This window comes from Mobula hypostoma, chromosome 6, assembly GCF_963921235.1.
Source record: "Mobula hypostoma chromosome 6, sMobHyp1.1, whole genome shotgun sequence".
Classification (NCBI taxonomy): domain Eukaryota; kingdom Metazoa; phylum Chordata; class Chondrichthyes; order Myliobatiformes; family Myliobatidae; genus Mobula; species Mobula hypostoma.
This window is the reverse complement of record NC_086102.1, coordinates 155278987-155306935: the sequence shown is the minus strand read 5'-3', so window position 1 is coordinate 155306935 and position 27949 is coordinate 155278987. Positions and strand designations below refer to the sequence as shown.

Genomic DNA, 27949 nt, shown 5'->3' with positions numbered 1-27949 from the left:
AACCAGTTGTGAAATGGGCTGATGTAAGTCTGAGTTTGAATCCTCCTAGGTAGCTGGTGATCATGTCTCGAGTAGCCACTGGGATGTAGTAGTGGTTGAGTCCTTCTAGGATGAGGTCACGTGGAATAGACTCGTAGGTGTTCGCGAGGCCTAACCAGACAACTGTTTGGTCACCTTTTTTCTGCTTGGCCTCACGGATCAAATGGTTAACCATTGAGGTGTGTTCCAGACGCCCCGAAAAGTCTGGAATACCGCCTTTCTGGATGAATGTGTTGATACAGCAGCTCTGCGTCATGTAAGAAGTCAGACTACTCTGCCTACTTTGATAAAAGATTTACTTTCAACTTTGAACCTTGGAAAACAATACTGTGCACAGTATTCCTGGTGTGGCTCTACCAATGCCTTATTTAATGGGAACATACATTTCTTACTTTTGTATTTAGTTTCCTGAGCATTAAGTGATAACATTCTGGAAGCTTTCCTGAATATTTGTTTGGCTCATATACCTCAGATCGCTCAACACCATACCATCTTGTTTTTATGCTTTTTAAAAAATAATCCCGTCAAAATGGACAATTTCCCATTTTTCCACATTATACTACATCTACATATTCTTTGCAATCTCACTTAATGTATAGACACGGCTTGGTAATGTGAACAGAAAATGCTCTGCAGGTCAGGCATCATCCATACAGACTGAAACAGAGTCAACGTTTCTGGCACTTTGCAGAAATGGAAAGCAGTGAAAACAAATTAGTTTTAAAATTCTGCTAGTATTGGCAAGCAACGGTTAGGGGAAAGGGAATATCTTTCATAAGATTAATTCATGGCTGCAACAGTGATAAACTTGATTAAGCTATCTGTTTGCTAGTTTAGAGAGGGCAGTTAGAATGCCAAAGACTAAAGAAAGAAAGGTCAGAGTTGGAGTGGAAAATTAAAGCCACAGGCAGCTGAGAATCCAGGTTGATCCTAATGATTTATGCTCAGATGCTCCATAAATGAGCTACTTACTCTGCATTTGGTTTCTCCATTTAGAAGAGGCCACATTATGAGCACTGATTACAGAACTGTGGAGTGGAAGAAGTACAAGTGATTGCTGTTTCCTCTGCAAGGATTCCTCGGGTACCTGGGTGACGGAAAGGAAAAAGATGAAAAGACATGTTTTGTATCTCCTGTGCTTGTGAGGTAAAGTGCTGGGAGAACGTGAATGGTTGCTGGAGATAGAAGAGTGAATCGGGTGTTGCACAGAGAACTGTTGCTACTGAATGCTGAAATGAGGAGGCAGATGGAGGAAGAGTGCACTATACTATTATAATCAACCAGACACTTGTTATGCAGCCAATGTACAGTCACATGTGTGATTTTGGTATGTCTGCTTCTTTTCCTGTCTAGACTAATATTTGCATGTTCTATTAGAGTAAACAAAATATCTTGTACCCAAATGGAAATGGGCCATATGCCCATATTGCAGGATCATTTGATTTACTGTGTCACTGGAAATGCAATATTCATGCTTGATGAAAATAAATTGAGATTATAATTGGGAAACTTTAGACTTGGTGCATGTTCCACAAGCCCATTCATTGTAGGGTTGTTATGAAGGAAAGGAAAAAATGACTGAGTTTTTTTTTTCACTGTGTGTTTTTGTGTTTAGTTGATATTTAGTTTACATTTTTAAATTAATCATTTCTTATTTAATATTCAGATAATTGAAAAACCGTGATGGCTTTGTTAGATGGAAAAACAAACAGAGGGATGAGAGCTGGCAAAGGCTTTCTGTGGAGTTTCATTGGCAGGGATTGTTTTGGCCCACCCATTATTATTAAGATGCTTCTTGGCTCTCTGACTGTCCGTGTACAAGAGAACAGCCTGCAGATGTGTTAAAGTTAAATGTATCAGAATAGGCATTGCCTGCAGCTGAGAATGGATCGTAGGCCCAACTCAGAGATTCTGGCCCAGTGAGGTTACTTCGAATTTATTAGACTTCACAAATCACCTCAGTTCTGCTAAGCACCTGAGGCATCTGACACAGAATGAATGTTTCGTTTTGCCATCCAGCCATCAGCTGCAAATAAATTTTTACATCAAATGAACATATTTTTAATTAATTAATTTTACATTAAGTATTACCTCAAAGCAATTGTCAGTCCTTTCTTTGCATGTGATTTACCACCAGATCTTGGATGGGCCATTGTTAAAATGATAGGTGTCACACCTCTGATATAGAATGAACATATATACACAAAACTGCCAATTTAGTCTCTTAGATACACATAGACTGAAGGTAAAAAGGAATCCATAAGGCCATGACATAGGATTTGAATTAGGACATTTGGCCCATCAAATCTGCTCCACCATTCAATCATAGCGTATCCTTTGTTTTTCCCTCCTCAGCCCCACTCCCCGGCCTTCTCCCCGTAACCTCTGATGCCGTATCCAATCAAGAACCTATCAATCTCTGCCTCAAATACACCCAATAACCTGACCTTCACAATTGCCCGTGGTAACATATTCCACAAATTCAGCACCCTCAGGCTGAAGAAATTCTCTGCATCTCAATTTAAAATGTTCACCCCTCTATCCTGAGGCTGTGCCCTCTTGTCCTAGACTCCCCTAATATTGGGAACATCCTTTCCGTACCTACACAAAAGATTTCATTGAGATGCCCCTCATCCTTCTAAATTCCAGCAAGTACAGACCCAGAGCCATCAAGCATTCCTTGTATGATAACCCTTTCATTCCTGGAATCATCCTTGTGAACCTCCTCTGATGCATGCACAGCTTTTCTTAGAAGAGGAGCCCAAAACTGTTCACTGTACTCGAGGTGAGGCCTCACCAGTGCCTTATAAAGCCCCAGCATCACATCCCTGCTCTTGTATTTTAAACCTCTTGAAATGAATGCGAACATTGCATTTGTCTTCCTCACCACTGACGCAACCTGCAAGTTGAATTGAATGAATTGAATTTATTTAAATCTTAAATCCATCCCCTAATATGAAGGAGTAAAAATCTTTGCATTATGACTCCACCTCAATGTACAGACATGTGAATTTATAAGCCTAATGGCTGGTAGAAAGAAGCTGTCCCGTAGCCTATTGTTCCTGGCTTTAATGCTGTGTTGCCGTTTGCCAGACGGAAGCAGCTGAAACAGTTCATGGTTGGGATGACTGGTGTCCACAATGATCTTCCAGGTCTTCTTTACACATCTTTAGGGTGTTCTGCACAAGGACTTCCAAGTCCATTTGCATCTTAGATTTTCGGATTCTTGTATTTTCTCCCTGTTTAGAACCTACTCTGCATATTTATTTCCACTACAAAAGTGCATGACCATACATTTTCCAACCTTGTACTTCACAGAAAACATAGAAAACCTACAGCACAATACAGGCCCTTCAGCCTACAAAGTTGTGCCGAACATGTTCCTACCTTAGAAATTACTAGTGTTACCCATAACCCTCTATTTTTCAAAGCTCCATGTACTTATCCAAAAGTCTCTTAAAAGACCCTATCGTATCTGCCTCCACCACCATTGCCGGCAGCCCATTCCACACACTCACCACTCTCTGCCTAAAAAACTTACCCCTAACATCTCTTCCGTACTGATCCCAAGCAGCTTAAACCTGTGTCCTCTTATGGCAACCATTTCACCCCTGGGAAAAGCCTATGACTATCCACATGATCAATGCCTCTCATCATCTTATACACCTCTATCAGGTCACCTCTCATCCTCCGTCACTCCAAGGAGAAAAGGCTGAGTTTACTCAACCTGTTTTCATAAGGCATGCTCCCCAATCCAGGCAACATCCTTGTAAATCTCCTCTGCACCCTTTCTATGGTTTCCACATCCTTCCTGTAGTGAGGTGACCAGAACTGCGCACAATACTTCAAGTGGGGTCTGACCAGGGTCCTATATAGCTGCCTTCTTAACCACAGAGTCAACCTGCGCAGCTGCTTTGAACATCCTATGGACTCAGACACCAAGTTCCCTCTGATCCTCCACACTGCCAAGAGTCTTACCACTAATATTATATTCTGCCATCATATTTGACCTACCAAAATGAACAACTTCACACCTATCTGGGTTGAACTCCATTTGCCACTTTTCAGCCCAGTTTTGCATCCTATCAATGTCCCGCTGTAACCTCTGACAGCCCTCCGTACTATCCACAACACCTCCAACCTTTGTGTCATCAGCAAACTTACTAACCCATCCCTCCACTTCCTCATCCAGGTGATTTATAAAAATCACAAAGAGTAAGAGTCCCAGAGCAGATCCCTGAGGCACACCACTGGTCACCGACCTCCATGCAGAATATGACCCGTCTATAACTACTCTTTGCCTTCTGTGGGCAAGGCAGTTCTGGCTCCACAAAGCAATGTCCCCTTGGATCCCATGCCTCCTTGCTTTCTCAATAAGCCTTGCATGGCGTACCTTATCAGTGCCTTGCTGAAATCCAAATACACTACATCTACTGCTCTATCTTCATCAATATGTTTAGTCACATCCTCAAAAAATTCAATCAGGCTCGTAAGGCATGACCTGCCCTTGACAAAGCCATGCTGACTATTCCTAATCATATTATAACTCTCCAAATGTTCATTAATCCTGCATCTCAGGATCTTCTCCATCAACCTACCAACCATTGAAGTAAGACTCACTGGTCTATAATTTCCTGGGCTATCTCTACTCCCTGTGTTGAATAAGGGAACAATATCTGCAACCCTCATATCCTCCAGAACTAATTCCATCCCCATTGATGATGCAAAGATCATCGCCAGAGGCTCAGCAATCTCCTCCCTCGCCTCCCACAGTAGCCTGGTGTACATCTCATCTGGTCCTGGCGACTTATCCAATTTGATGCTTTCCAAAAGCTCCAGCTCATCCTCTTTCTTAATATCTACATGTTCAAGCTTTTCAGTCCACTGCAAGTGATCACTACAATCACCAAGAACCTTTTCCATGGTGAATACTGAAGTATGTGAAGAGCAAGAGGATAAGACATGAAAGAATAGGACCTATCAAGTGTGACAGTGGGAAAGTGTGTATGGAACCGGAGGAAATAGCGGAGGTACTTAATGTAAAGTATTCATTAAGTACCTCTGCTATTTCCGCCGGTTCCATACACACTAGTGTAGGGGGCAGGGCTTCAGATTCTTGGATAATTGGGATCTCTTCTGGGGGAAGTATGACCTGTTCAAAAAGGACAGGTTACACCTGAACCCGAAGGGGACCAATATCCTGACGGGAAAGTTTAATAGAGCTGTTGGAGAGGGTTTAAACTAATTTGGCAGGGGGATGGGAACTGGAATGATAGAGCGGAGGAAGGGGAAAACAGAAATAAATCTAAGATAGTGAGCAGTAAAGATGTCAGGAAAGACAGGCAGGTGATGGGGTAAATGTGTAGCCATTCGGATGAGTTGCAGTGCAATAAAGTTGCAGTGAAATCAAAGCAAAAAGTATCAAATACTGGTCTTAAGGTGTTGTACTTAAATGCACGCAGCATAAGGAATATGGTGGATGGTCTTGTTGTACAGCTACAGATTGGCAGGTATGATATTGTGGCCATCACTGAGACGTGGCTAAAGGATGCATGTCTCTGGGAGCTGAACGTCCATGGATACACGGTGTATCGGAAGGATAGGAAGGTAGGCAGAGGGGGAGGCGTGGCCTTATTGGTAAGAAATGATACTAAATCATTAGAAAGAGGTGATATAGGATCAGAAGGTGCAGAATCTTTATGGGTTGAGCTAAGGAATAGCAGGGGTAAAAGGACACTGATGGCAGTTATTTATAGGCCTCCAACCAGCTGCAGGGATGTGGACTACAAATTACAACTGGAAATATAAAAGGCTTGTCAGAAGGGCAGTGTTATGATAATTGTGGGGGATTTTAACATGCGAGTAGATTGGAAAAATTAGGTCGGCACTGAATCTCAAGAGAGAGAATTTGTAGAATGTCTGCAAGATGGCTTTTTAGAACAGATTGTTGTTGAGCCCACTAGGGGATCGGCTGTACTGGATTGGGTATTGTGTAATGAACCAGAGGTGATTGGAGAGATTGAGGTGAAAGAACCCTTAGGAGGCAGTGATCATAACATGATTGAGTTCACTGTGAAATTAGAAAAAGAGAAGCCGAAATCTGATGTGTCGGTGTTTTAGTGGAGTAAAGGAAATTACAGTGGTATGAGAGAGGAACTGGCCAAAGTTGACTGGAAAGAGACACTGGCGGGAAAGACAGCAGAGCAGCAGTGGCTGGAGTTTATGCGAAAAATGAGGAATGTGCAAGACAGGTATATTCCAAAAAAGAAGAAATTTTCGAGTGGAAAAAGGATGCAACCGTGGTTGACAAGAGAAGTCAAAGCCAAGGTTAAAGCACACGAGAGGGCATACAAGGAAGCAAAAATTAGTGGGAAGACAGAGGATTGGGAAGTTTTTAAAACCTTACAAAAGGAAACCAAGAAGGTCATTAAGAGAGAAAAGATTAACTATGAAAGGAAACTAGCAAATAATATCAAAGAGGATACTAAAAGCTTTTTCAAGTATATAAAGAGTAAAAGACATGTGAGAGTAGATATAGGACCAATAGAAAATGATACTGGAAAAATTGTAATGGGAGATGAGGAGATGGCAGAGGAACTGAACAAGTATTTTGCATCAGTGTTCACTGAGGAAGACAGCAGGATACCGGACACTCAAGGGTGGCAGGGAAGAGAAGTGTGCGCAGTCACAATTACGACAGAGAAAGTACTCAGGAAGCCGAATAGGCTAAAGGTCGATAAATCTCCTGGACCAGATGGAATGCACCCTAGTGTTCTGAAGGAAGTAGCTGTGGAGATTGCGGAGGCATTAGCGATGATCTTTGGAGGATAAATGCGTGGCTGAGGGATTGGAGCAGGGGGCGGGGATTCAAGTTTTTGGATCATTGGGACCTCTTTTGGCGCAGGCGTGACCTGTACAAAAAGGATGGGTTACACTTGAATCCTAGGGGGACCAATATCCTGGCAGGGAGATTAGCGGGGGCTACTGAGGTGACTTTAAACTAGAATGGTTGGGGGGTGGGAATCAAATTAAAGAGGCTAGGCGTGAGGAGGTTAGTTCACAACAGAGGGATGGGAACCAGTGCAGAGAGACAGAGGGGTGTAAAGTGAGGGTAGAAGCAAAAAGTACAAAGGAGAAAAGTAAAAGTGGCAGGCCGACAAATCCAGGGCAAGCATTAAAAAGGGCCACTTTTCAACATAATTGTATAAGGGCAAAGAGAGTTGTAAAAGAGCGCCTGAAGGCTTTATGTGTCAATGCAAGGAGCATTCGTAATAAGGTGGATGAATTGAAAGTGCAGATGGTTATTAATGATTATGATATAGTTGGGATCACAGAGACAGGGCTCCAGGGTGACCAGGGATGGGAGCTCAACGTTCAGGGATATTCAATATTCAGGAGGGATAGACATGAAGGAAGGGGAGGTGGGGTGGCGTTGCTGGTTAAAGAAGAGATTAACGCAATAGAAAGGAAGGACATAAGCCGGGAAGATGTGGAATCGATATGGGTAGAGCTGCGTAACACCAAGGGGCAGAAGACGCTGGTGGGAGTTGTGTACAGGCCACCTAACAGTAGTAGTGAGGTCGGAGATGGTATTAAACAGGAAATTAGAAATGTGTGCAATAAAGGAACAGCAGTTATAATGCAAACAACAGGAATTCTGCAGATGCTGGAAATTCAAGCAACATACATCAAAGTTGCTGGTGAACGCAGCAGGCCAGGCAGCATCTATAGGAAGAAGCGCAGTTGACGTTTCAGGCCGAGACCTGACGAAGGGTCTCGGCCTGAAACGTCGACTGCGCTTCTTCCTATAGATGCTGCCTGGCCTGCTGCGTTCACCAGCAACTTTGATGTATGTAGCAGTTATAATGGGTGACTTCAATCTACATGTAGACTGGGTGAACCAAATTGGTAAAGGTGCTGAGGAAGAGGATTTCTTGGAATGTATGCGGGATGGATTTTTGAACCAACATGTCGAGGAACCAACTAGAGAGCAGGCTATTCTGGACTGGGTTTTGAGCAATGAGGAAGGGTTAATTAGCGATCTTGTCGTGAGAGGCCCCTTGGGTAAGAGTGACCATAATATGGTGGAATTCTTCATTAAGATGGAGAGTGACATAGTTAATTCAGAAACAAAGGTTCTGAACTTAAAGAGGGGTGATTTTGAAGGTATGAGACGTGAATTAGCTAAGATAGACTGGCAAATGACACTTAAAGGATTGACGGTGGATATGCAATGGCAAGCATTTAAAGGTTGCATGGATGAACTACAACAATTGTTCATTACAGTTTGGCAAAAGAATAAATCAAGGAAGGTAGTGCACCCGTGGCTGACAAGAGAAATTAGGGATAGTATCAATTCCAAAGAAGAAGCATACAAATTAGCCAGAGAAAGTGGCTCACCTGAGGACTGGGAGAAATTCAGAGTTCAGCAGAGGAGGACAAAGGGCTTAATTAGGAAGGGGAAAAAAGATTATGAGAGAAAACTGGCAGGGAACATAAAAACAGACTGTAAAAGCTTTTATAGATATGTAAAAAGGAAAAGACTGGTAAAGACAAATGTAGGTCCCCTGCAGACAAAAACAGGCAAATTGATTATGGGGAGCAAGGACATGGCAGACCAATTGAATAATTACTTTGGTTCTGTCTTCACTAAGGAGGACATAAATAATCTTCCAGAAATAGTAAGGGACAGAGGGTCCAGTGAGATGGAGGAACTGAGCGAAATACATGTTAGTAGGGAAGTGGTGTTAGGTAAATTGAAGGGATTGAAGGCAGATAAATCCCCAGGGCCAGATGGTCTGCATCCTAGAGTGCTTAAAGAAGTAGCCCAAGAAATAGTGGATGCATTAGAGATAATTTTTCAAAACTCGTTAGATTCTGGACTAGTTCCTGAGGATTGGAGGGTGGCTAATGTAACCCCACTTTTTAAAAAAGGAGGGAGAGAGAAACCGGGGAATTATAGCCCGGTTAGCCTAATGTCGGTGGTGGGGAAACTGCTGGAGTCAGTTATCAAGGATGTGATAACAGCACATTTGGAAAGCGGTGAAATGATCGGACAAAGTCAGCATGGATTTGTGAAAGGAAAATCATGTCTGACGAGTCTCATAGAATTTTTTGAGGATGTAACTAGTAGAGTGGATAGGGGAGAACCAGTGGATGTGGTATATTTGGATTTTCAAAAGGCTTTTGACAAGGTCCCACACAGGAGATTAGTGTGCAAACTTAAAGCACACGGTATTGGGGGTAAGGTATTGGTGTGGGTGGAGAATTGGTTAGCAGACAGGAAGCAAAGAGTGGGAATAAACGGGACCTTTTCAGAATGGCAGGCAGTGACTAGTGGGGTACCACAAGGCTCAGTGCTGGGACCCCAGTTGTTTACAATATATATTAATGACTTGGATGAGGGAATTAAATGCAGCATCTCCAAGTTTGCGGATGACACGAAGCTGGGTGGCAGTGTTAGCTGTGAGGAGGATGCTAAGAGGATGCAGGGTGACTTGGATAGGTTGGGTGAGTGGGCAAATTCATGGCAGATGCAATTTAATGTGGATAAATGTGAAGTTATCCACTTTGGTGGCAAAAATAGGAAAACAGATTATTATCTGAATGGTGGCCGATTAGGAAAAGGGGAGGTGCAACGAGACCTGGGTGTCATTATACACCAGTCATTGAAAGTGGGCATGCAGGTACAGCAGGCGGTGAAAAAGGCGAATGGTATGCTGGCATTTATAGCGAGAGGATTCGAGTACAGGAGCAGGGAGGTACTACTGCAGTTGTACAAGGCCTTGGTGAGACCACACCTGGAGTATTGTGTGCAGTTTTGGTCCCCTAATCTGAGGAAAGACATCTTTGCCATTGAGGGAGTACAAAGAAGGTTCACCAGATTGATTCCTGGGATGGCAGGACTTTCATATGAAGAAAGACTGGATGAATTGGGCTTGTACTCGTTGGAATTTAGAAGATTGAGGGGGGATCTGATTGAAACGTATAAGATCCTAAAGGAATTGGGCAGGCTAGATGCAGGAAGATTGTTCCCGATGTTGGGGAAGTCCAGAACGAGGGGTCACAGTTTGAGGATAGAGGGGAAGCCTTTTAGGACCGAGATTAGGAAAAACTTCTTCACACAGAGAGTGGTGAATCTGTGGAATTCTCTGCCACAGGAAACTGTTGAGGCCAGTTCATTGGCTATATTTAAGAGGGAGTTAGATATGGCCCTTGTGGCTACAGGGGTCAGGGGGTATGGAGGGAAGGCTGGGGCGGGGTTCTGAGTTGGATGATCAGCCATGATCATAATAAATGGCGGTGCAGGCTCGAACGGCCGAATGGCCTACTCCTGCACCTATTTTCTATGTTTCTATGTTTCTAAAAGTCGATAGGTTCTGGCATGGTTCCGGAGGACTGGAAGATTGCAAATGTCACTCCGCTATTTAAGAAGGGGGCAAAGAAGCAAAAAGGAAATTATAGACCTGCTAGCTTGACGTCGGTGGTTGGGAAGTTGTTGGAGTCGATTGTCAAGGATGAGGTTACAGAGTACCTGGAGGCATATGACAAGATAGGCAGAACTCAGCATGGATTCCTTAAAGGAAAATCCTGCCTGACAAACCTATTACAATTTTTTGAGGAAATTACCAGTAGGCTGGACAAGGGAGATGCAGTGGATGTTGTATATTTGGATTTTCAGAAGGCCTTTGACAAGGTGCTACACCTGAGGCTACTTAACAAGATAAGAGCCCATGGAATTACAGGAAAGTTATATACGTGGATAGAGCGTTGGCTGGTTGGCAGGAAACAGAGAGTGGGAATAAAGGGATCCTATTCCAGTTGGCTGCCGGTTACCAGTGGTGTTCCACAGGGATCAGTGTTGGGGCCGCTTCTTTTTACATTGTACATTAACGATTTGGATTATGGAATAGATGTCTTTGTGGCTAAGTTTGCTGACGATACGAAGATAGGTGGAGGGGCTGGTAGTGCTGAAGAAACGGAGTGTCTGCAGAGAGACTTGGATAGATTGGAAGAATGGGCAGAGAAGTGGCAAATGAAGTACAATGTTGGAAAGTGTATGGTTATGCACTTTGGCAGAAAAAATAAACGGGCAGACTATTATTTAAATGGGGAAAGAATTCAAAGTTCTGAGATGCAACGGGACTTGGGAGTCCTCGTACAGGATTCCCTTAAAGTTAATCTCCAGGTTGAGTCAGTAGTGAAGAAGGAGAATGCAATGTTGGCTTTCATTTCTAGAGGGATAGAGTATAGGAGCAGGGATGTGACGTTGAGGCTCTATAAGGCGCTGGTGAGACCTCACTTGGAGTACTGTGGGCAGTTTTGGTCTCCTTATTTAAGAAAGGATGTGCTGACGTTGGAGAGGGTACAGAGAAGATTCACTAGAATGATTCCGGGAATGAGAGGGTTAACATATGAGGAACGTTTGTCCGCTCTTGGACTGTATTCCTTGGATTTTAGAAGAATGAGGGGAGACCTCATAGAAACATTTTGAACGTTAAAAGGCATGGACAGAGTGGATGTGGCAAAGTTGTTTCCCATGATGGGGGAGTCTAGTACGAGAGGGCATGACTTCAGGATTGAAGGGCGCCCTTTTAGAACAGAAATGCGAAGAAATTTTTTTAGTCAGAGGGTGGTGAATCTATGGAATTTGTTGCCACGGGCAGCAGTGGAGGCCAAGTCATTGGGTGTATTTAAGGCAGAGATTGATAGGTATCTGAGTAGCCAGGGCATCAAAAGTTATGGTGAGAAGGCGGGGCAGTGGGACTAAATAGGATAAAATGGATCAGCCCATGATAAAATGGCGGAGCAGACTCAATGGGCCGAATGGCCTACTTCTGCTCCTTTGTCTTATGGTCTTATGGTCTTATCCTCTTGCTCTTCAGATACTTATAGAATGCCTTGGGGTTTTCCTTAATCCTGCCCGCCAAGGTCTTCTCACAGCCCCCTTCTGGCTCTCCTAATTTCCTTCTTAAGCTCCTTCCTGTTAGCCTCATAATCTTCTAGATCTCTCACGTTACCTAGCTCTCTGAACCTTTCGTAAGCTTTTCTTTTCTTTTTGACTAGATTTATTACAGCCTTTGTACACCACGGTTCCTGTACCCTACCATAACTTCCCTGTCTCATTGGAACTTACCTATGCAGAACTCCACACAAATATCCCCTGAATATTTGCCACATTTCTCCCTGAGAACATCTGTTTCCAATTTAATCTTCCAAGTTCCTGCCTGATAGCCTCATAATTCTCCTTACTCCAATTAAACACTTTTCTGACTTGTCTGTTCATATCTCTCTCTAATGCTATCGTAAAGGAGATAGAATTATGATCACTGTCTCCAAAATGCTCTCCCACTGAGAGATCTGACACCAGGCTCATTTCCAAATATCAAATCAAGTACAGCCTCTCCTCTGTAGACTTATATACATATTGTGTCACGAAACCTTCCTGAACACACCTAACAAACTCCACCCCACCTTAACCCCTTGCTCATTTGCCACTTTCTTGCCCTTTTTCCTAATCTGTCTAAGTCCTTCTGCAGCATACCTATTTCTTCAGGACTACCTACCCCTCCACCAATATTTGTATCATCTGCAAACTTGGCCATCTATTGGATCATCTAAATCAGGGGTCCCCAACATTTTTTGCACCGCGAACTTTTTAATATTGACAATGTTCTTGCGCACCGGCGGATGAGTTTGGGGGTGGGTGTTAATCATGACTGGAATATAGGTGATAAGTCAACTAAGTCACTTATAATTGGCTAATACACTCAATTTTGTTTCTAAAAGAGATTATCCAATGAATTTAATATTAAACACACAGTGCATATTTTCCTCGCATGAATATAGCGATAAGTCAATTATAAGTCACTTATAAGTCAACAGCATTTTAGTAACGTTTGGATATTAAACACACAGCGCATATTTTCCTTGTATGAACATATAAAATCATTGCAACACACCAATATCACTGAATCAGTGGGAGCCCTGGGCTTGTTTCCCTGCAACAAGATAATCCTATGGAGGGGTGATGGGAGACAGCGATACGCGAAGGGGGTTCCTTATGTCCAGTCTACTCTGCAATTTAGTTTTCATTGCATTCATTGCAGAAAACCTTGCTTCGCAGAGATATGATGTTGGAAATGGAAGCAATGTTTTCAGTGCTTTCGTGGCTATCTCAGGATATTCAGCCTTGACTTTGATCCAGAATGCTGGGAGAGATATTATGTCAAACATACTTTTCAGCCCGCCGTCATTTGCAAGCTCAAGGGATTGATCTTCCTTCCGTGCTGACATGGATGATTCACTAGGGACATTCACAAATGGGTCACGGACCCATTCCTTTGCATGTCTTGGGTCATTTGCGGTTGGGAAGTAATGCTCGAATTCTGTCGACAAAGAAAATAGGTGATTGTGCACCAGCTGTGAGAAGGACGGTGCAGCCTCAGACTCTCCCAAAATCCCAGCTAATGTTGGGAACATGTCAAATATGCCCCTTCCACTTGCCATCCCCACAGTTCTAGTTTGGCTTTGAAAGCAGACACTTTATCTGCCAACATGAAAACAGTTGTCATTCTCCCCTGAAGTGACAAATTGAGTTCATTGAGCAGGTTGAAGGTGTCACACAGGTAAGCGAGTTTTGCTATCCACTCCTCGTCACTGAAGTGGGCTGCCAGTGCTGACATTTTTCCTGAAAGAAATCTCTGTAGCTGCTCCCTTAACTCAAAAACCCTGGTTAGGTCTCTCCCCCTTGATAGCCACCTGACTTCAGTGCGTAAGAGAAAGCGCTTGTGCTCTGCATCCATTTTCTCACAAAGCTGCTCAAACAGACGTGAGTTAAGGGCTTTTGCTTTGATGTGTTTGATAACTTCAACAACGTCACCCAATACGCTGTTAAGATCAGGTGACATTTTTCGGCTAGCCAGCATTTCCCTGTGTGTGACACAGTGTGTAGACTGGCATTCAGGAGCAACCTCTTTGACTTGGGTAGTGAAACCAGACTCGTTAAGCTGTCCAGTCACAGCTGCAGCCCCGTCTGTGCATATTCCAACACAGAATGACCAGTCCAGTTTGTCTGACATGTAGTCATTCAAAGACTTGAATAATTCTGCCCCAGATATGTTGGTTGGCAGCGGCAGTGCACACAACATATCCTCGTGCACATGGTGCTGAAATATATATCGCACATAAACCAGCAGTATTGCCTTGTTGTCGACATTGGTAGACTCATCGACCTGGATAGCATACCATGGTGACTCGTTAAGCCGTTCCAACAGCTGTGCTTCGATGTCCTCCGCTATGTCATCGATTCTCCTTGAAACTGTGGTAGCTGAAAGAGAAACCTGTGCCATCTTGTTAGCTGCAGCTTCTCCCAACAGTTCACGGCACACGTCCTTGGCAGCAGGCAGAATCAATTCTTCACCAACAGTGAAAGGCTTCTTAGCCTTAGCAATACGGCCAGCCACTAAGTACGATGCTCTCAGAGCAGCAGCATCTGTGGAGGTGGTGGCTCTCAGCACTTGCTTCTGTCCCATTTGCTCATGTTTTTTCCGCTCAAAAAACTCAACGGGTTTGTCCTTAAGTACAGGGTGCTTGGACTCAAGGTGCCAAAGCATTTTTGAGGGCTTCATTGCCTCATTAGACAGCTTGTCTCCACATATCACACACACAGGGCTTGGAGCGTGCGAGTCACCGGTCGCGATAAAGCCATATTTTATGTACGACTCCTCGTATTTTCTGTTGAAGGAAGCTTTCTTTTTTTTTGCAGTCTCAGCCTCAGCTGTCTCTGCGCTATCATCATCATTAGGCCTTTATGCCCCCTACCACCTCTTCCGAAGAAACTCTCAAGCGATGTTTGTTTTTTACTCATTGAGTCGTTGTAGGTTAATGACTGACTGATGACCTCGCATGGGTAATGACCTTGCGTGCGTTCAAGTTCAACAGTGGGCATGACAGGGAATGAGGAAAGGTGCAGTTGACTCATATCATTTCATATCGCCAAATCATATCGTTTCCTCGAGGCCCGGTAGCATATGTTTTGTGGCCCAATACTAGTCCGTGGCCCGGTGGTTGGGGACCACTGATATAAATAATTAATATACTGCATAAAAAGAAGTGGTCCCTAACCCCTGCAGAATACCATTAGTCACTGGCAGCCAACCAGAAAAGGATAATTTTATTCCCACTTGCTGCCTCCTACCAATCAGCCAATGCTCTAACCATACTAGTAACCTTCCTGTAATACCATGGGCACTTAACTTGGTAGCAGCCTTATGTGTGGCACCTTGTCAAAGGCCTTCTGAAAGTCCAAATGTACAACATCCACTGGATCCCCTTTATGTACAATTAGGGTCCTTTTACCCTTGCAGTTTCTTAATTCAACCCACAAAATTTCAACATCTTCTGATCTTATGTCACATCTTTCTTCTGAGTTGATGCCATTCTTTACCAGCAGAGTCACACACCTCCTCTGCCTACCTTCCTAACCCTCAAATACAATGTGTAACCTTGGATATTCAGCTCCCAGCTACAATTATCCTTCAGCTATGATTCAGTGATGGCCACACAGAATACGCGACAATCTGTAATAGTGCACCAAGATTATCCACCTTATTTCTTACACTCTGTACAGTGATATATAACACTTTGAGTACTGTATTTGCTATTCTTTTTGATTCTTCATTCCTAATGCACTGATACTCCCCCTGTAATTTTGTCCTATCATCTGCCTGCCCTTCCTGACAGTCTGACTGCACGCTATCTCTGCTTTTTTACCATCCGTCCTATCCTGAGTCCCATCATTCCAGTTCCCAACCCCCTGCCAAATTAGTTCAAACTCTCCCCAAATGCTTTAACAAAACTTCCTGTGAGAATATTGGTCCCCGCGTGGGTTTAGGTAAAAGCCATCCCTCTTGTGCGGGTCATACCTCCCCAAGAAGAGATCTTAATGATCCAAGAACCTGAAGCCCTGCCCCCTGCACCAGCTTCTCAGCCATGTATTTATCTGCCAAATCATCCTGTTTCTACCCTCACTGGTGCATGGCATAGGCAGCAATCCAGAAATTACTACCCTGGAGGTCCTGCTTCTCAGCTTTCTACCTAGCTCTCTGAATTCTCTCGTCAAGAACTCTTTTTGTTTACTTCCTATGTCATTGGTACCAATATATACCAAGGTATCTGGCTGCTCTCCCTCCCCCTCCAAAATACGGTAGGCATGATCCGAGACATCCCTGACCCTGCCACTTGGGAGGCAACATACCATTTGGGTATGGATGTGGACCATTCATGTCTATAGAGTCTCCTGCCTATTCCTCTGACTATTTAGTTCCCTATCACTACTTATCCCCTCTTCATCCTCTTTCTCTTCTGCGCCACAGACCCATGCTCATGCCAGTAACCTGGTCTCTGTGGCATTCACCAGGAGGTCATCACCCACAACAGGATCCAAAACGGTATACATATTATTGAGGGGAATGGCCACAAGGGTGCTCTACGCTAACTGCACATCCACATTTCCATTTCTCCTGTCAGTCATCCAGCTACTCACCTCATCGGGTAAGTACTTCCCGATAACTCTGATCGATTATCTCCTCACTCTCCTGGACAAGCCGAAGGTTATCCAGTTGCTGTTCCAGATCCCTAACACAGTCTTCAAGGAGCTACTGCTGGAAGCACCACACAGATGCAGTACCCTGGGGGACTCTGGGTAGTCCAGGACTCCAACATCGGCCATGAAGAACACACAATGGCCATTTACTGAACTAGGTACAGTAAGAGAGTAAAAAAAAGGAACCTTAACAGAAGTTTATCCAGAGTTAACGCCTCTTCCGAGCCAAAGCTTGACAGTCCTACTTTCACCACCGGCCTGCTCCCAGTTGTCCCAGGCTGTGCATAAGCTTTATTCTAGTTAAAACACAGAGTGTCTGAGAACTGACAGCCTTATAATCACGTTGTCTATTAGCACACAAACTGAAGCAACATGCATGTGAGAAATATAAAATTTACCAAGTGACCTGAATCAGTTCTTAAAGTGTACAAGATTTGTAAGCAGATGGAATAGATCATTCAGAGTGAAAAAACAGTGCTGATCGCTATAGAAAGGACTGATGTTTGCATTAATTTCATTTGATGTTTTGATTTTTTGTTTCTTATTGTAAAGAAGGCATAGAAGGAATTGTGAAGCAAAATATTTATTTAATATCAATGAGTTTTGGTCGAATCGTTACCTGTAGTCTGCTCTTAAAAAATCTTTTTGGTGTATTAAAATTGTATACATGCACTCTTTCACCTAATCAAGATAGAACGAACATGAAAAAGTTGCATTTGGAAGGGGAGTTAACAATTATACTACAGTATATATTAGAATTGGTCTAATCTCTTGTAATATGCAGAATGTGCAACATAGTAAAGTGTAGAATTTAATTCTACTGATCTTCAGAGTATTGTGTTTGTTATTTACTTTCAAACTACACAGAGCATTGACAAATCTGCAACCAATAATACTGATATTTAGAATTAAGATAGATGTGGTACATTGATTTGAAAATTAAGATGAAATTTCAGTCCAAATTGTCCCAAAAGGAGACAAGCTGGTTTACAATAAAAGGAAGAATTTAGCTTCCACACATGTGCCTCTGAGACATCTTCCCCTCTACCATAGTTGCCTGAGCCCTTGGTGGTATTTTATCTATTCCCCACACCTCCGATCACAATCAAAGCAAGACTAGATTTCCACCAGTCTTCACCTTCCATTCCTTCAGCCTCTGCAATCAAATAGAAATGTCACCATGACTCATCAAGATTCTACTACCATTCAGATCTTCCCCACTCCTTTCAATATTTTAAAGAAACTTTCCCGATCCTCTCCTCTGTTTTCACTAATCTCGTCTCATGACATTTTCATATGGAGAAAATGCAAAATATGTTTTACTTCTTTCTTTCCCACCATCCAGGGACCCAAACAGTTCTTCCAAGTGAAGCAATGATTCACTTGCACTTCTTCCAATCTGCACTGGGTTTCTTCTTCTTATTATTGATTATATAATGGTGACAGGAACGGAGAAATAATGCAAGTCTTTCTGCTGGCATGTCAGCCATCTAGGGAGAGAAAAGAAAACAGAATGCAGAATATAGTGCAGTAGCTACAGATAAATTGTAGTGCAGGTAAACAAATACAATTCAAGGGCCCTGACTTGATATAGTGAGAGATCAAGAATTCATCCTTATCACATGAAAATTCACGAGACTGATAACAGCAGGATAGAAGCTATTCTTGAGTTTGATGGTCCATGTTTTTGAGCTTTTATATCTTCTACCTGACTGGAGAGGGGAGAAAAAAGAATGACTAGAGTGGGAGGGGTTCTTGTTTATGTTGTTTGCTTTCATAAGGCCGCAGGAAATAAAGATGGAGTAGGTTAAAGGGAGGCTGGGGTGTAATGATGTACTGGGCTATCTTCATAACTCTGAATTCGAATTGGAATTGGTTTATTATTGTTACCTATATCATGATGCACTTGCTGGACCAAGCTTTGATGTATCTGAATTGGATGCTTTCTGTGACACATCTGGAAAACTTTTTAAAAGTCAATCGGGACGTGCATTTTTTTTTACCTTATGAGGAATTACAGGAGTTGGCGTGCTTTCTTGGCTGTAGCATCAACATGGTTGGTCGATGACAGATTGTTGGTACCATTTACAACTTAAAACTCTAAATCTTCGCTGCCTCAGCACCATTGATACAGACAAGGATGTGTACTCCTCCTAGCTTCCTGAAGTCAGTGACCAGCTTATTCGTTTTTCTGACATAGAGGGGGAGGTTGTTAACTTGATACCATGCCACTAGGCTCTCTATCTCCTTCATTAAACTTGTAGGTGAAATTAGAATAGGATTTTTGGTTCACAGTCATGAGCATATAGTATAGGGTCCTCACAATATGGCCTCTTCTGCATTAGAGAAACCCAACACAGATTTTGTGACAATTTTACAGAGCATCTGTATTTAGTCCACAGTGCTGAATCTGAGCTTCTTGCTGCTGCCTCTTCAGTTTTCCTTTCCAATCCCGTCTGAATTATCTGTCTCCTCGTACATTGTGTTATTCCATGCCTGGTGATCAACACCTCATAGTCTGTCAGGGCACATTACAGCCTTCAGGATTCAGTACTGTTTTGAATTCAACAGTTTCAGCTAACTCATTCTTACAGTACTATAAGAACATACAATTCCTGCTGCAGACCGTCCATCTGTGACTTCAGATCAGTGTTTCTCTCATAATTAGTGTGGCTTCATCTTCTAAGCATATCCTATGGTCTGCATTTCATAGCTTTTTAAACTAGAGTAACACATACAAAATGCTGGAGGAACTCAGCAGGTCAGACTGCAGCTATGGAAAGGAATAGAATCTTCACCAGGGTCTCGGCCAGAAATGTTGACAGCTTCTTCATAGATGCTGCTTGAACTACTGAGTTCCTTAGCATTTTGATTGTGTTACTATTGATTTCCAGCATCTGAAAAATCTCTTGTATTTATAGTATTTAAACTTCTTTGTATTTTCCCTTTATACTCACCCCCATTAATACATCAGCCAGTTTACTTCAACAATGGTTTATCCCCATGGCAATCCTGATCACACCCTACTGGAAGTATTCCCTTTGTCTATCCATTTCTCCCTCACTGTCTTCACATCTTAAAATTAATTTGTTTCCTCTCTTTCCCAGTTCTGATCAAAGGTCTCCAATCTGAAACATTAACTTTTTTTCTCATTGGTCTGCTAAGTATTTCCAGTATTTTCAATTATTTTGTTTCCAAAATCAGTATTTAGATTTTCAAATTATTTAATCCCTTTCTACTTTTCTATGGGACATAATGGGGTCTAAGCAGATATACCAGGTTGAGAGGAATCATTCTGGAGTTATGAAATTATGAATAACATAATTATGGATTCAATCCTTTTAGATTATTGAATATTCAAAGAGGTTCTGTAAATTTACCTGACTATATTTTGTTAAGGTTATGTAGGTAGATATAGCAATTCAAAGTTCAAAGTAAGTTCAATATCAAAGTACACATACAGTATGTCACCATATACAATGCTGAGATTCACTATCTTGTGGGCATACTCAGTAAATCCATAACACAATAAGAACCATAATAGAGTCAACGAAAGGCTGCACCAACTTGGGATTTCAATTAGTGTGCAAAAGACAACAAAGTGTACAAGTTCAAAACGGAACAAATGACTGCCAGCAACAGGAATTCTGCAGATGTTGGAAATTCAAGCAACACACATAAAAGTTGCTGGTGAACGCAATTCCGTCTGGGTAGCCTCCAACCTGATGGCATGAACATCGACTTCTCTAACTTCCGCTAATGCCCCACCTCCCCCTCGTACCCCGTCCGTTATTTATTTATATACACACATTCATTCTTTCCCTCACTCTCCTTTTTCTCCCCCTGTCCCTCTGACTATATCCCTTGCCCATCCTCTGGGTCACCCCCCCCTTGTCTTTCTTCCCGGACCTCCTGTCCCATGATCCTCTCGTATCCCCTTTTGCCTATCACCTGTCCAGCTCTCGGCTCTATCCCTCCCCCTCCTGTCTTCTCCTATCATTTTGCATCTCCCCCTCCCCCTCCAGCTTTCAAATCCCTTACTCACTCTTCCTTCAGTTAGTCCTGACGAAGGGTCTCGGCCTGAAACGTCGACTGCACCTCTTCCTGGAGATGCTGCTTGGCCTGCTGCGTTCACCAGCAACTTTTATGTGTGTTAAATGACTGCCAGTATCTTTCCTGTAATACCTTAGGATTTTATATTGCTAAGCAGCCTCATGTGTGGCACCTTATCAACCACCTTCTGAAAATCCAAGTAAATGGCATCCATTCCCTTTCCTTTGTCCACCCTGCTTGTTACTCGAAGAACTCTTAACAGTAATTTGTCAGACATCCAATTTGTGAGAGAAATTTAAAAAGAGTTTAAAAGTTTTGATGGACAGATCATTGACCAGACAATTTATCATTGTTTCTTTCGTCACTGTTAGTCCCCAACTCAGTGAGTAATATCAGGTTTTCAGCTTTTATTTCATAAAGTGCATGGTTTTGTGTTGGATGTAAGAGAAAAAGCAGAGGGTATACTTAATTTGAGATGGAAATTATCTTTAAATCTTCAGATTAACTGGTAACTACAATAGTTATCAGTAGAGAAACAAGTCACCTTTAATATGAAATGTAACAGTTAAAGAAACTTTCATGTTAGTTGTGTCTCCAATTATTTAATATACTGAGCAAAATTAAGTCAAGCTTTATATTTGGTGAATAGATAGGTAAAACTTCAAAACCTTTTAATCCATTGAGTAATTGACTGAATCTTAGGTATGTCAGACATTTACTTTGTAGTTTTTGTGTGATACACATTTTAATTCATTTAGTATGTTCTATTCTTATAAATGCAACATATAATGTAATCAGTTGGTTATAAGTAAAACTCTGTCGATATTGAAGTGAATTTTAGTGGGAAGTGGCTTCCTGTTTAATGAATAGAAATTCAATAATTTCCAATTGATTCCTGATTCAAACAGAAAACTTAATCCAATCAGATTGCTTGGATGCGAGTCTCCTCCTTGAATTAGTTGCAAGAGTCCCATGAGAAAAACCACATTGTCAACTGCTCATAAACATACCTGAGAGCAATAGACTAATTTGTCCATGATTCTGCACCGACTGACAATCTGATTCTGACAGCATACAAGAATGTGTGAAGTCACGACTGGAAAAAGTTCACAGAGGCAAAGATGAGACTTGGCTGGGATAAGGGTGAGGTAGGGACTTGCTGGTGTGTTTGTGTGTGTATTAGAGTTCAGTATGATGGGTGGAGTGGAAATACCATTTTTTTGTCTACAAATATTCAATTATTTGCTCTTTTAAGCTCAAGACATATAAAGGGAGCCATATTTTACACGCAAACAGGAATTCTGCAGATGCTGGAAATTCAAGCAACATACATCAAAGTTGCTGGTGAACGCAGCAGGCCAAGCAGCATCTGTAGGAAGAGGTGCAGTTGACATTTCAGGCCGAGGAAAATGATAGGAGGGGGAGGGATAGAGCCGAAAGCTGAACAGGTGATAGGCAAAAGGGGATACGAGAGGATTATGGGACAGGAGGTCCGGGAAGAAAGACAAGGGGGGGGGGTGACCCAGAAGATGGGCAAGAGGTATATTCAGAGGGACATAGGGAGAAAAAGGAGAGTGAGAGAAAGAATGTGTGCATAAAAATGAGTAACAGATGGGGTACGAGGGGGAGGTGGGGCCTTAGCAGAAGTTAGAGAAGTCGATGTTCATGCCATCAGGTTGGAGGCTACCCAGACGGAATATAAGGTGTTGTTCCTCCAACCTGAGTGTGGCTTCATCTTTACAGTAGAGGAGGCCGTGGATAGACATGTCAGAATGGGAATGGGATGTGGAATTAAAATGTGTGGCCACTGGGAGATCCTGCTTTCTCTGGCGGACAGAGCGTAGATATTCAGCAAAGCGGTCTCCCAGTCTGCGTCGGGTCTCGCCAATATATAAAAGGCCACATCGGGAGCACCGGACGCAGTATATCACCCCAGTCGACTCACAGGTGAAGTGATGCCTCACCTGGAAGGACTGTTTGGGGCCCTGAATGGTGGTAAGGGAGGAAATGTAAGGGCATGTGTAGCATTTGTTCCGCTTACACGGATAAGTGCCAGGAGGGAGATCAGTGGGGAGGGATGGGGGGGACGAATGGACAAGGGAATTGTGTAGGGAGCGATCCCTGCGGAATGCAGAGAGAGGGGGGGAGGGAAAGATGTGCTTAGTGGTGGGATCCCGTTGGAGGTGGTGGAAGTTACGGAGAATAATATGTTGGACCCGGAGGCTGGTGGGGTGGTAGGTGAGGACCAGGGGAACCCTATTCCTAGTGGGGTGGCGGGAGGATGGAGTGAGAGCAGATGTACATGAAATGGGGGAGATGCGTTTAAGAGCAAAGTTGATAGTGGAGGAAGGGAAGCCCCTTTCTTTAAAAAAGGAAGACATCTCCCTCATCCTAGAATGAAAAGCCTCATCCTGAGAGCAGATGCGGCGGAGACGGAGGAATTGCGAGAAGGGGATGGAGTTTTTGCAAGAGACAGGGTGAGAAGAGGAATAGTCCAGATAGCTGTGAGAGTCAGTGGGCTTCTAGTAGACATCAGTGGATAAGCTGTCTCCAGAGACAGAGACAGAAAGATCTAGAAAGGGGAGGGAGGTGTCGGAAATGGACCAGGTAAACTTGAGGGCAGGGTGAAAGTTGGAGGCAAAGTTAATAAAGTCGACGAGTTCTGCATGCGTGCAGGAAGCAGCGCCAATGCAGTCGTCGATGTAGCGAAGGAAAAGTGGGGGACAGATACCAGAATAGGCACGGAACATAGATTGTTCCACAAACCCAACAAAAAGGCAGGCATAGCTAGGACCCATACGGGTGCCCATAGCTACACCTTTAGTTTGGAGGAAGTGGGAGGAGCCAAAGGAGAAATTATTAAGAGTAAGGACTAATTCCGCTAGACGGAGCAGAGTGGTGGTAGAGGGGAACTGATTAGGTCTGGAATCCAAAAAGAAGCGTAGAGCTTTGAGACCTTCCTGATGGGGGATGGAAGTATATAAGGACTGGACATCCATGGTGAAAATAAAGCGGTGGGGGCCAGGGAACTTAAAATCATCAAAAAGTTTAAGAGCGTGAGAAGTGTCACGAACATAGGTCGGAAGGGATTGAACAAGGGGTGATAAAACCGTGTCGAGGTATGCAGAAATGAGTTCGGTGGGGCAGGAGCAAGCTGAGACAACAGGTCGGCCAGGACAGGCAGGTTTGTGGATCTTTGGTAGGAGGTAGAAACGGGAAGTGCGGGGTGTGGGAACTATAAGGTTGGTAGCAGTGGATGGGAGATCCCCTGAGCGGATAAAGTCGGTGATGGTGTGGGAGACAATGGCCAGGTGCTCCTTAGTGGGGTCACGATCGAGGGGTAAATAAGAGGAGGTATCCGCGAGTTGTCGCTGTGCCTCGGCAAGGTAGAGGTCAGTACGCCAGACTACAACAGCACCCCCCTTATCAGCGGGTTTAATAATAAGGTTAGGATTAGTGCGGAGGGAGTGGAGAGCAGAGCGTTTTGAAGGAGTGAGGTTGGAATGGGAACAAGGTGTGGTGAAGTCGAGACGGTTAATGTCCCGTCGGCAGTTAGCAATAAAGAGATCCAGAGCAGGCAGAAGACCAGAGCGGGGTGTCCATGAAGAAGAGGAGGGTTGAAGACGGGAGAAGGGGTCATCAGTGGGGGTGGAAGAGTCCTGGCCGAAGAAGTAGGCTCGGAGACGGAGACGGTGGAAGAAAAGTTCCGCATCGTGGCGAACACGGAACTCGCTGAGGTGTGGGCGAAGGGGGACAAAGGTGAGGCCCTTACTGAGAACAGAGCGTTCTGCCTCAGACAGTTGAAGGTGGGAGGGGATGGTAAAGACCCGGCACGGATGAGAGCTGGGATCAGAGGGGGGAGGGGGGAGGCTGGTGGTGTCAGTGGAGAGGGGAGGGTTGGGGTGAGAGGAAGATGGAGCCTCTGAGGGCCCAGGAGTTGACGGTGGGATCTGAGGAAGACGGGGCTGCAGAGTATTGGTGGGGGAAGGGGAGACGGGAGTCACAACAGCAGCACATAAAGACCCGGCCTGGAGTTCAAGGCTGGAATCTTGAGAGCTGGGATCAGAGGCGGGAGGGGGGAGGCTGGGGGTGTCAGTGGAGAGGGGAGAGTTTTTGCATATTTAATAACGGGGTATCAAAGATGATTGAATTATTTTCTAATTTTTCCATTTATAATACTGAATTTAACTATTATTAACAGACTGTCAAATATTCTTTGTTATCTTTGTGTAAAATATATGTTATCAGTAAACAGTTTTGTTCAAATAGAATTCTATAATTTAACACATATGTGTTCTGTACTATGTATGCTCTTGAATACACTTCCACCATCTGCAGGTAGATATTTTAATCCAGGGATAAAATTCTTCAAAAAAATTCTGTTTCCCTGCCTTTAGTATTTCAAAGGATTAAATGTCAAGGTGCAGGTACATGATTTCAGATATCTGTCATGTGTCCTTGCTAAGCTATATTTGATTCTCTATTAGCTGCTGAATGGTTTCATTTTAATAAATAATAGCTTCTTGTTTCTAAAAAAAATGTTGATTATCGTACAAACTTAATTGCTACCTTGAGCGGCATTTTTAAGTTAATTCTTCAATGTAATTTACCCTAATAGTGATCATTTTCACAGTTCAGGATTCAGTTAATATAGTAATGGATATAAAGGAGTCCTGCATTAAGAGACCCATGCATAAATAACTGCCATTGATTATCATCAGTTACCAAAGTAATTATTATCATAACAGAACTGATATACTAACAATTACATGCTTGGTTATTTTACCTCTGTGTACTATCAATTCAAAGAGGGATGCAAAAAGAGCGTAGATGTGCTGTGGCTATCAATTGAGGCATCATTATGGAATACGAACCACTGATTGTTTCCCACTAAAGGAAGGTCATGTTGATTAAAAACATGTTGTAACCCTGAAGAAATAGGAAACTAATTCGGGTAGCGGAACAGAACATGAAATAGGACGGAAGCTCAAAGCATCTGCTTTTAGTGGAAATACCACTGCCAGGGGACTAGAGAAAAAGGCACTTTAACAACTGAACTCTTTTATTATTGCCTCAGAAGTTCAGAAGCAATGAAGCTGATTCATCATTATTTCAAGCAAACCAACAGGAATCATTTACAATTTTGTTCTAATTTTTCTTGGATTATCATAGAAGCAAATAATGATATTCGTAGAGACTTGTGCAATGAAAGTGGAGCTTAAGATGGTACTTGTTACTTTGAAATAAAATTCATTACTTATGTTATTTTCTGCAAATATGAAGTTATCTGTGCTTTCAGGCAGTTATAAAAATTAATTACATCATTTAAAACACAAAAAAGCACAGCTCAAGCTGGGCAAAAGTTATTTAACAAGTGTACAGTATACTTATTCATTTCCATAAATTACTGAGGTTAAGTAACAGATTCACCCATTCCGATTTGGTGGCAGGATATTTCCATTTACAAAGTAAAATCTGCTTGAGTGTAACTTTTCTACTGTGTACAGTTTACATGATGTTTTTTTGCTGCACTTTGGCTTTGGTCACTTGCTTACTTACAAATGAAGCTTTTGTTCAGGATCTCTGAACAGCCGGTGCTGGGAACAGTGCCTGGGCTATTTTCTCTCATTAATCCTGTCAGAAGTCTCTGCCACATATCAGGCTGAGTTGAACCAAGGTCATATTACTACCCTCAGATCTGTTGAAAGCCAGGTCTACAGTGCATGCAGAAGAAATCAAATTGCTTACTCTTAATTTGCTCAAAGAATGAAGTGGCTCATGGTGGCTCATTATATACATATATAATGTATATGTATACACAAATAAACATATATATGGTAGCATAGTGGTTAGTGTGATACTATTACAGCTCGGAGTGTCAGAGTTTGGAATTCAATTCCGGCATCCACTGTAAAAAAATTTGTACGTTCTTCTCCTTGTGCACATGAGTTTACTCCAGGTGATCCAGTATCCCCCCGCCACATTCCAAAGATGTACCGGTTATGAGGTTAATTGGTCATTGCAAATTGTCCTGTGATTAGGCTATGGCTAAATCAGTGGGTTGCTGGGAGAAGAGGCTTGGTGACCCAGAATGGCCTGTTCCACATTGTATCTCTAAATAGCAACTATGAATGCAGACTAATGCGTGAATGTCCTCTGCTGGAATTTGTTCCACAAAAACATTTGGACACGTTTGAAGCGTAGCATAGAAATGATGAATTACATTGATAATATCATTATAGGGCCTCACTCTATGACTTGAGCTTATTTATCAAACAATTAAGTAGTTTAGTATATAAATAATGCCAATTGATATTGGCGCATCAAATCTCATACAATCCTATGTATGGCTTCAAAGCCATATTATTATGTTGATCACTGTCACAGGATTCATTAATTTGGACTAATGTAAAAAGCAAGTTTAATTTTTTTTTAAATTGCAACAAAAGAAATCCAATTGCTATAGTTTGGTTTCTTGATGTCATAGTTATAATTTGTCTGTAACTAAATTAAATGTATTCATAATACAGGTGACTTAGGAAATGGCCCCTTTTGTGAATTCTATGACATGAAGCTGAGACATCCATTTGTGCATCAAAAAATCTAATTTGAAAAAAATTGTGTTGATTTATTTACTTTTTTTCCATACAAATTCCATGAGAGCACATTTTATTCCATACATCAAATGTTTGGGTAGTCATTTGCAAATTTTGTAGGGGTGAATTCCTGTAACCCGAATAGCTGTTACACAGAGATCACCCATTAATGTCATCATCAGGTAATTAAGATCGTACAAGGGGAAGGGTATTACATGAATGGTAACTGCATGGAAGAGGGAAGCAACACTGTTTGGACAGGAGGAGATAGGAAGGAAAGCCACAATCAATATATAGACACGATTATGATAAGTTGCTGCTTTTTATCAGTTGCTTCTCTTTATCAACTTTAGTTTGACATTCAATACTATTATCCCCTCAAAACCAATCAATGCACTTCAAGACTTTGACTAGAATATCTCCTTGTACAATTGGTTCTTTGATTTCCTCACCGGCAGGCCCCAGGCAGTTTGGGTTGGCAAAAGCATCTCTTCCACAATTTCCATAGTCACAGGTACACCACAAGGCTATGTGCTTAGCCCTGCTCTAATCACTTTAAACTTATGACTGTGAAGCTAATCACAGCCCCAATGACATATTTAAGTTTGCTGATGACACCACTGCCACTGGTCGTATCAAAGGCAGTGGTGAATCA

General features: G+C 42.7%; 1 long non-coding RNA gene across 1 annotated transcript in view; it reads right to left on the bottom strand.

Annotated features, from left to right (window-relative positions):
• The window catches only part of LOC134347694 (uncharacterized), a 79969-nt gene that overhangs the window by 17963 nt on the left and 34057 nt on the right, over window positions 1-27949 (bottom strand). Inside the window, exon 4 of the long non-coding RNA XR_010018233.1 lies at window positions 1012-1126. This is a non-coding gene — a long non-coding RNA (uncharacterized LOC134347694). The remainder of the gene's footprint in view (window positions 1-1011; window positions 1127-27949) is intronic.